Raw genomic sequence first — 11,121 nt, forward strand, 5'->3', positions numbered from 1 at the left:
CCTCGTATAACCAACTGCAGTTAATTCAACTATATTATGCGGGTATGCTCTAGCTGAATACGCTCTCTGGCGTGCCAGGTCAGTCGATGTCAAAGAACAACACAAACCCCCTCGAGGCCGGTAAGCAGACAGCAGCGCGCCGGTCGCTCACTCTCTGTGTCTTTTCGTCCGACGACCTGTCTAAAAGCAAATTTCAGGCCGGAAGAATGACCATCGAACAATGCCAGGGCGAGTAAGCAGTTTGAAAGGGCCCATACACGTGGATGGAAAATAATTAGTTTGGCTTCTTTGACACGCGCGCGAACCAACGAAAGAGATTGAGCGAGTGTGAGTAGAGGGAAGAGTTTTGTTTGCTGCATACATATACGAAGGCCGCAGCCGCGGCGCTGCTGTATATGAAACGACGGAGACGGCTTGGATAATTCGATGTTATGAGTTAGCGGAAGAATGTGATAATGTATATGCAGTGCCTCGTTCGGTCTTGCGCTACTTGTACGCGAGCTCGACTGCGATCGTTCGGGACCGTTAGAAAATCGGATTTTCGCGACATGCTCGTTGACTGTTTTACGTTGCAAAATCTTCGGTTCATTTTAAATTTATAGTTTTTATTGCCTTGCCCGATGCACGATTTGGGCCGTGCGAGTACTCGAAAAAACTCGACTCGTCGAGTTCGAGTCGAGTACTCGATTTTGTCGTGTACTCGAGTTTTTTCGGGTACTCGCGTTTTTTCGAGTAATTGAGTTTTCCGAATACTCGCAATATATTTATAAGTTTTAAGTAAATAAATGATGAATTAATAGTCTCTAGATCACCTCCTTTTGTGTGTACATGATTATAAGTGTGATATTTGCAGAAGATTGGATTGGAAGAAGAAAATAATTTAATAGTACCACACCTCATCACACGTATAAGGATGTACACAAAAAGAGAGGGGTCTAGAGACTGTTGATTAGGGCGGAGCGAAAAAACCCTTTTGTCGCCGATCGCTTTCTAATAGCAATAGAACGTTAGTATAAGTCAAAAAAAAAGAAAAGCCGCGAGGCAGGCGCATACAAATGATATCTTCAGTTAGCGCATGAAGCTCGAAGTTTGAATTTCGTAAAAACAATATAATCATGCTTCAGAAATGAATCACAGCAAAATCTCTCGGCGTCGAATTGACCGATCGGGCTGAAAGTTTCAGGGCTTGTTTTACATATGCTCTTTAAGGCCGTATAACTATCATTGCGGTTCAGGTTTGTCTATAGCATGTGTAACTTTTAAGAAACTGAAAAAAAAATAACGAATGTAGTTTCGATCGCGACACAAAAGTTTAGACGTTTTATGTTGTAATTTCAGTAAAAATTTAAAAACCCCTATATAAACTTATACGGTTGAAAACGTCTTTAAAAGACGAAAAAATTGGTTACTCGTTCGTCTCAATAGCAGCAAAATTACGCAACCTACAGGTGTACAAAGATAGAAATAGCACAAAAAAAAATCTAACGTTTAACGTCGTTTTTCAACCTTCCTATGACTGTATCTTTGTATCTAAGGCACCTAGAGGGCTAAAATTTTACAGAGAAACTCGTGTTCATATGTAAAACAAGCCCTGAAACTTTCAGCCCGATCGGTCAATTCGACGCCGAGAGATTTTGCTGTGATTCATTTCTGAAGCATGATTATATTGTTTTTACGAAATTCAAACTTCGAGCTTCATGCGCTAACTGAAGATATCATTTGTATGCGCCTGCCTCGCGGCTTTTCTCTTTTTTTGACTTATGCTAACGTTCTATTGCTATTAGAAAGCGATCGGCGCCTACTATTGATTCACCATTTATTTACTTAAAATTTAAATACATTGCGAGTACTCGAAAAAAATCGATTACTCGAAAAAATTCGAGTACTCGACAAAAGCTAGAACTCGACGAGTCGAGTTCGAGTCGAGTCGAGTTAAACTTGAAAAATCGGATACTCGCACTGCTCTATGCACGATAGAAATGCTCAACGCTAACAATGAGATATGATCGAAAAATGAAGGCGAAAGTTTAAAAAATATATCTGCTCGGAGAGAAATATCAGCGTTATATTCGAGCACATATGTCCACTGTATACTTCCAATGACAGCAGCGAGGAACTATACCGCGCGTCGTAACGTGTACTTCGATTAGCGCCATTCTTTTATTCCCGGCACAGTAATTAACGAACGATTCTATAAGTCGCGCCAGATTATCCCAGACAGCGTTATGGAATCGACCGGCCGCTGTATGTATCAAATAATTTCGGCTGCTGCGGCAAGTAGGACTGCTCGATGTCAGTGACTGTGTAGCGACTATGCAGCGACGTGTATTTCGTTCTCTCTCACGCTTGTAAGGAGGCTCGAGCGCGTGTAGCTGTCCTGCATTCGTGCGCTCTATACGCGTCGTGCCTCTTGCATCTACGCATTGACCGCGGTTGCGTCGCGCCTAGTACGCACGTCTGCTACGGTTATAGTGTTTTCAGCATACGAGCCCGTTTGAGGCTGATTTCGCGCTGAGCGTGCTCAAATTTCAAACCCCCTTTGATCCTTTAAGTTACATTTACATTTCAAGCCCAACGACATCGACGATATGAACGATTGATGCAAGAAAAAATTGATCATGATCGAACCGCGTTACCATCTTCCTTAAAACATCGTGTCAATATATTGGCTTCAAGCTCCGAACTTTTTAGTTGGGCCAAACTAGCCAGAGAATGAAAAGCATTTCTATCAGAGTCGATCTAAAAGCATCCACTATTTATCCATAGATATCCAGAGCAAACTCGAATTTCAAGTCGAGAAAAAAGAAAAAACGAAAAAATGTTTCATCGTACGACTCGCTCGCGCTAGATTAACGTCAGAAATTACGGCTGCAGCAGGAACGTATCAATGTGTAAAATAGCTTCTGTTTTCAAATTGTATTGCCTCAGCTACACTCGTGTGCTGCTACTGTGTGTGTGTGTGTGTGTATGCTCGAGTCTGTGTACGCATGTGTGCATTACAAAAGAGCGAAATAAGCCGCAAGCTTTGAACCCATGACATTGTTTTCCAACTGTTATGAATTTGCTCTTTGCTCTCTCTCTCTCGCTCTGTGTGTTTCGGACCGCCTATCCAAAAGGATTTGCTGATACGGAAACAATTCGCGAGGCACATTTGATTTATATACGTGCATGTAACTCTCGAGCAAACTCCACTTGCAGCAGTGCGCGCGCGCCCATGGCAGAGGAAAATTTGCCTCTCTCTCTCTTCCACATACTTGAATTTTGACGTTTCGGTTGTGCACCCGGTTATATTTCCCGGGATCGCGTGGCGATAACCTGTTACCTCGTCTCGCCGACGTGTGCCATTGACGATGAAAAATCACGATGGAAATATAATGAGGTGGCAGCAATAACGTGCGTCGAACATTTTATTTCAGCTGTCTCTGCCAGAAAAAAGATTCATCGCTCTTAATTACTTGATTATCTCATCTCGTGTTTCTTTTTCGTTTAACGATTGATGGAAAAAAAACCGGCACACGAAGAGGTTGCGCACCACGTGTCTCGCTACAGAGAGAGAGAGGCCGCGCTAGAACATCCCCTCGAGAGATTTCTTCCAAGCGCAGGAAAGTAAAGTAAAGCAACGAAAAAAAGCGGGACGAAACTCTTGAGCTCGGGCGCACGCGGAGCCGAGTCTCACCTGTACCTGCGCAATCTTGATTTCGACGTCGATAATAGCCCAAGTTCGGATGCGCATACAGCAGCAGCAGCAGATCCGCACGTATGCGTTTACCGCGCGTACGTATATATATGCGTTAGGTAAAAGGCGGCAAGTATTGCGAACTCTCGCCGCACCATCGCTTAATCCCACGCGCGAAGTTGCAGCTAGAAAAGAAAAAGAAAAAAAAAAGGAGAGAGAGACGAGACAGACAGTGAAAACAGATAGGTAAACTAGGAAAAAACGTATATAATGTAAGTTGTGTGTGGGTGTGTGTGTGTGAGTGGACGCGTGGAGCAACGCTAGTACAAGAAACTAGACGAAGAAAAAGCGTACAGGTAAGTTGCGGGGCGAAAAAAAGGCGCGAGTGCCAATATCTCGAGAGCCCGGATTTGCTGTGCTGCACGCCGGGCGCTTTTCTTTCTTTCGCTGCGGTACTGCCGACTCTCCTCCTCTTTTGCTCTTGGCCGAGTGAGAGAGAAAGAGAGAGAGAAACTCGCACGGCGATAAATAACGCGTGTGCAGCTATCAGCTATATATATATAGCTAAGACTCGCATTTGATATCCGACGCGGCGGGCGACGATGGAGATGAATCGATGCGCTGTCGAGACGCGGCCGCCTCTCTTTTCCACCTGGAATTAAGACGCGCCAGTCGTTTTCCGGCTAACGAGACTTTGCCAAACTCGTTTCTCCTGTCTGCCTATATGTGTAAATGTATACCCTCTCTTTTGCTTCGCTATCCCCTCCCTCCCCTCCCTGCTCATGAGCGCGCGGCACAATGGTGTGTGTTTGTGTGTGTATACATTTCATCAAGTTGTGATATTCTTATGGGAACACGGCTCGGCATGCATAGCTGAGAGCTTACGTCGTTCGCTGTATATACTCGCTGTATACGCGTTCACCTTCGTTATACGCATAATGAAAACTTATCCGTCGCGCCGCGCCGGTCTGGCATCGCATTGGATCCCCATCATCGTAGCGTCGTAGTAGTAGCAGCAGCTCTCGCGAGTCGTCGAGTGTGTTTATAAGTCGGTAAAGGAGCTTTGTCGAGCGAAAGCTCGTGCAAGCGCGTCGCTATATCAGCGAGGCAGTGATATTGCGTGTATACAGCGGAAAATTTCGTTTCAACCTCTCTCTCTTTCCTCGCGTTCTTCCTATATTACAAGGCAGTCTCGATGATGATGATGATAATTATTTGATGAAAATTTAGCCTTATACCCGAAGAAGTTGTTGTACGCGAGCGAAAATACTTGCGGCCATTCGAGGCAACTTGTTATATAACGTGTAACGAGAAATAGTTCTGTTTTTCGGGCCCGTGGCTGCTGCCGTTGCTGTTGCTGGCCGCTTAGACGCGCGTATTAATTTGCTTTTCAAGTAGCTCTGCTGCTGCAGCGTGCGAGTGTGTATGTGTGTGTGTGTGTTAATTAAAATAATAACAAGGAAAAGCCTCGGCTAAACTTTCTTCATTTTCTCGCTGCGGATTATTACTACTGTATAGCAGTGAGCTGTTGCTGCTGACGCGGCGAAAGTTTTTCCGAAAATCGCGCGCGTGGGCACTTCTTCTATACAAGCGTGCGTTAATGTCGATGTAAATTGTAAATTGTTTATTATCACTTTGTGGGGTGGAGAAAAATGAAAATTCGTATACGTTCGCAGGACGGCCTATCATTCGGATGTACAGATCGAACGAAACAATCGGCGTGCGGCCGGGCGAAAAACACACAACCTCACGACCGTAGGTGTGCTTAATTCGTAGACAAAGAAAGAAAGAAAGGGAGGTTGGAACGAGAGAGCAACAGAATAAAAAACAAACGCATAAGCAAACGAGCGCGCGAAAAAAAAAACACCCAAGTATGTAACGTCGAAGAGAGGTGGTGTTACCTCTGCAGTCGCCGCGGACACACAAAGGGCAGAGAGAGGCGGAGTGTGTACGTATGTATACCATTTCGTTCTCTCTCTCAGTCAGCGAGCAGTATAGTCGTAGCTATACTGCCTTCTTTCTTTCTTTTTTTTTCGTCTTTCGTTGCCTCTTACTGCATTACGTGCAACCGTCGTGTGTGTGTGTGTGTATATACGTGGGTGGAAAAAAAAGAAGCGGGAGAGCGAGAGGTAAGCATCCTCGCAACTGGAAAATAATAATAAAAATAAAAAAAAAAGGAAACGGAGAAAGGTTAAAAAAGAAGGCCGTAGCGCAGGCAGCAGGCTTTATATAGACAGAGTCGAGCTGAGGGAAAAACGAACGCGGGTCTCTGAGAAAATTCGGCTAAAAAGGGTAATTTTCCCGACTGTTGCGCCTTTACTACTGTTTCTATCTTTCGCTCGTGTGCTCGCGAGCACTCGCCTTCTTTTTTCCCTCTCTCTACGTCCACTTTTTTTCTTTCTTTCTTTTTTTTTGTGGCGCATAATCCGGGGCAACTCGTCGTGGAGAGCAAAAAAAAGGGAGAAAGATGTAGATATATAGACTCTTGGCAAATCCATCCAACGGCTTGCGCCGCTACTGCACTACTGGCTCACCGCTCGCTACATATATACGTATACGTATATTCGCGTGTAATACGTCGCGAACGTGTACAGGTGTGCCTATTTCTGTGCCGTACGTATGAGATATAGCTATACAATATGTGATATATCCGACGTGTGTCTGGCATTTGCGTGCGTGCGAACATTGCGCACATATATATGTGTACACACACACACACACACACATACACATTGGATCGTAGCACAAGCGCGACGAGGCATCCATTAGCTAAGCCTGTAATCCCTTCAGTTAAGTTAGCACATGGTGTATAGCGTGTGTGTATATATGTTTGTGCCTCGAGTCCGCGCCCCCCTCCCACCACCCCCCGGTCCACCTCGAGCTTTATCACCCGACCGGGTTCCAGCTTGTATCTATATAGCGCGCGTGTATATAAATACGTAATACATAGATATATCTTAATATAGCGCGTATACGTGTGTCTATGTGTAGTAAGTCTATATGAACGTGTACAAAGAGAGAGAGAGATGGAAAGAGCTCACGCCAGGGCGCAAGATGTTTCTCCCTTACCCCTTCCCTCTTGCCTGCAAGCTCGGGGTATATACTGCGGGAGCGAGGCAGGCCATTTAAGCGCCCATTTAGAGAAATGACTCTATAGCTTTAGTGAAAGATGAGACCATAGTTGCTGCTGCGGTACAGGCTGAAGCAGCGGCAGTGCTCCCCAGAGAAGGATGAAGCATTATGTATAGACAGTGAGAGAGAGAGATGGAGAGAAAATGGCGATTAGGTTGTCTCGAGGCTCGTCATGATTTTCGGGTTTTCGAAGTGCTCCGCGCGCGGACACGAGGAGTGTGGGATTAAATGGATGAGAAAAAAAAGGAAGCGAAATACGCGCGCGCGCCCACGCCTCAAGAAAGAGAAAAGTGCCCTCTCCTGGTGTATATATCTATACGTATGCGCGCGGATCTGTGCTTTATTCTACTCTGCTGCTGCTGTTGCTGCTGCTGTTGCTGCTGCTGCCAGTACTCGAGGCAGGAATAGGAAAAGCTCGAAGAGAGAAAGTAACTTGCGGAAGTAGCTTGTTTCGCTTGTTTCGTATACTTTTTGATGCTTTACTTTCGACTCTCTCTCTCTCCTCAGCGTTTTCTATCTTTCTCTTGCCTTAATGCACACCATTTCGACTAGCTAATGAAGTTCTTTCGCGCTAATTGAGATAAATACCCGTAATTTTACAAACATAGCAAAAAACGGATACAATGCCTCTCGCTCCACTCCAGCAAAAGATGGAATAAAAATTTAAATACTTTCGGCTGTTGTGTGGCTTTGCGAGAAAGAGAGAGAGACATTTTGATGCATTGCGATCGCGTTTAAATAAGCCCCGCGGGGATTTATCGCTCGAGTATTTTTTTATCCGACGAGCAGCTGCGTAACAACTGCGTACTGTGCTACTGGGCCAAAACAAAAACGCGTTATCAAAAATAACGCAGGCGTGTAGCGTCGAAATCAAATTGTAATCAGATAAATCAACAAATCCGACCGGACGTAAACGTCGAGCAGCGGTCGACCGAGGGATTTCGTCGAGCACCGATGAAAAGACGATGTCCGATCCGCAATTTTCAACTACTCCGATGAGATGGTACATATATATGTTCTGCGGCTCTCTGTGCAGCTTCTCTCGCTCTCTTTCTCGCTATATATCTAGCTGTGTTAGGTATATACGCATTAGCAAAACGAACTCACGCGCGGATTGGTCAGTGCGGGGGAGGCGAGGGCGGATAAACGGTGTGTCTCTTCGACCGCTTTTCGTGTAAAACACCGACCGACGACGGCGGCGGCCGCTCAAGCTTAGCCACGAGCAAGTGTTAGTTTGTACGGTATATATACATCTGCAGCAGCTCAGACTCTTCTGTTCTCACCGAACGTTTCTGAACTTTCTGATGTGAATATTCAAGAATAATTTGCATACAAGAATTTTTCAAAACAATACTTTGACTTATACAATTATTTTTACTTTGTCACTTGCGAGTATACAGATAATGGTGCACTCGCCATCTAGCGGTGGAGACTTAATAGTTGTATTATCGTATTTATAGTCATTGAAAAATGGTCTAAACTTATGAAGTGGTACAATTGTTATTTTCATATTTTTAACATAATTTTAATACAGAATTCAACGATTATCCGACACGTTTTGAAACAATGACTTGAAAAATTATTTTGACTTTGCCACTTGCAAATTAACAGAAAAAGGTACTCACCATCTAGAGGTGGAGCTTAAAATTAAATTATCGTAATTTAAATTGATGTGAAACTAATTTAAATTTTTTGAAATAATCGAAATCGCAAAAAAAAACAAGAAATAATAATAATAATGCATTTTCAAAGATTTTAAATAATCATTTTAGTAATTAGACCGTTACTATAATATTGAGCATTTCTGAATTGCGTCAGTACTTTTCACAGTATCTTAAAATGTAGTTGCACGATTCAGCAGACAGACCAATAATTAAATGTCGATAAACAATTATCTTTGCAATTTTCATCTACTCACACTATCGAGAATGAAAACTTTATGCCTAATTCCTATTTTTCTTGGCACTCAAGCAGCAGCAGCAGCAGCTCTACAGTCTCAATCCCTCGCCCGACTCCGTTTATATAGTTGAGCAGTATAATGGGGATACGATGGAGTACGAAATCCTGCATTACAAGGGGCTGCTGCCGCCGCTGCGCTACTACTCTCTTGGCCGTCGTATTAATCGAGCTTCCTGTACGCGCTTACCTCCTCTGTAGAAGTAGTAGTAGTAGTAGTAGTAGTAGTAGTAGTAGTAGTAGTAGTATAGTTCAAGGGTTGCCTCAAGAAGACGAGATCCGAGAAACTCTTAAATAGAAACTCGAGCAGAGACCGCGTCGGATCTGTTGCTCGGATCGTTTGGGATTTAGCTGGCATGACATTTGGACACAGTGTGTGTGTGTGTGTGTGTGTGTGTGTGTCCAAAGGAGCTCAATTCTACCGGTGAATGAGGCATTAGGTTTCTTCTACGCGACGCAATCATCCTATTAACCTCAACGAGATAGAAAACGAGGCTCAAATTAAAAGTATAGGGATTTTACAGCGATACGTTGAGGAAAAAAACAGACTACAATAGAATGGAGGTAAAAAAATATATCAACTCGAATATTTTACATCGATACAAACTGCGGGGCTTCCGTGCTGTCATTGCCTATAACTACGTGTATAAGATAAAAGGACCTTGACTCGACTCTGTACATACTTACATTTATTTTCCTTTTTTCGCGCAGGACCACCAAAGAGGATGAAAAGCTCGTTTATACGAATCCCAATGCCGTTGCTGCAGCCTATATATAACAGCAGAAAAGTAAGAGAAGAAGTAGAAAAAAGTAGCTCATTGTGTTCGACTCTACTTTTTCCTTCTCTCTATTTATCTATCTATCTTTTTGTCTCTCTCCCTCTCGCTCTCTCTAGCTTTTTCTTTACCTATTTATCTCTTTCTATCTGCCTCCTTTATTCCGAATGCAATAGGTGAATGTAAAACCGCTCAGAATGAAAATAGGATTTTAAGCAAGAAGTTGTATATATGTACGTGCTCTATGCGGTATATATACGTAGCGCGTGCCCCCCTAAATTTTCCAAATCCTCTCTCGGTAAAGGATAAAATTGAATTTTTTTTTTTTTTTAATAATTCGAAAACGACGATAAAAGTCGTATTTTCCGCTCTCAACCTCACTCCACGCGAATATCCATGTAATATTATACATGCACAATAAATTGGAACAATATAAGTGACGGTCATGTATGGATTTTACGCTCATACCATACATATATCAATGCCAGCATATCTGCGCGCGGATATCCATGCGGCAACGGCGGCAGCAGCTTGTTCTCTCTCGCAAGTCTGCGCGCCGTAGAGCTGTCTCTCTATGTGCCATACGTAAATTTCAGATTCAGATGCGGCGTGCCTTACAAATTCATGGCAATCGCTTCCGTTTCACATCTGCGGGTGCGCTGCCGCTGCTGCTGCTGTGCGCGCTGGGAATTCTCTATGTGCATGCGAGGCTACATGCTTAATGCAGAGACGCAACAGCAGCAAGCGACTGCGATGCTCTCATTCGATTTTCGCGTCACCAGTGCCACTGTCGTCGTCGTCGTCGACGCGATAAAGATAATATTGTGCACCTCTCGTCTAGATACAGCCGAGAAGTGAATGACAAAGCTGGAAAATTTATTAAAAATTAATGGGCATCATTGACATGTTTATCTACCTTTGTATGTTTGACTTATACGATTATTTTGACTTGGCCACTTGCGAATTTACCGGGTAAAGGTACTCGCCACCTAGCGGTGGTAGCTGAAAGTGATCGGAAATTGGTCGGGTATTGTCATTTTTTAATCATATTAAAATTATTTATTTTACATCTATTCCAAGGACAACATTTATTCTAAGGACATCTTTTCAATATACAAGCTCTTTTTCAGCCTCGTAAAATCATTTTTTTTCATTTAAAATTTTTTTAGGTAAAATACCTCAAGTATTCAAAGAAAGATTCTTCTCCATTTGATACATCAATAATGTAATTTGTTCAATAATATATAATCACCTAGTAATTCTTCGTTTACATTCGTTTAATAGAACTTTCGTTTCCATACGTAAATATTATCCAATTCAAGGTAGTCGTTTTGACGCATAATATCATTACTGAAAGATATACGATCTGGTGTACTGTTTCAAAAGATTAATTAAAAAATTTTAATTTTTTGTGATATGTTATATTTACATAACATTACATTACATTACATTACATTAATTTGATATGTAAAAATAATATCTATGATTGGAAAAGACACTAAATTTCGCAATATCTTTAATCGAGGAGCGCGCTCGCGCTCACTCTGGGTAGTATGTATGACAGAGAGAGCTACGGCGTAC

This window comes from Trichogramma pretiosum, unplaced genomic scaffold (assembly GCF_000599845.2).
Source record: "Trichogramma pretiosum strain Unisexual culture from Peru unplaced genomic scaffold, Tpre_2.0 scaffold129, whole genome shotgun sequence".
Taxonomy (NCBI): Eukaryota; Metazoa; Arthropoda; class Insecta; order Hymenoptera; family Trichogrammatidae; genus Trichogramma; species Trichogramma pretiosum.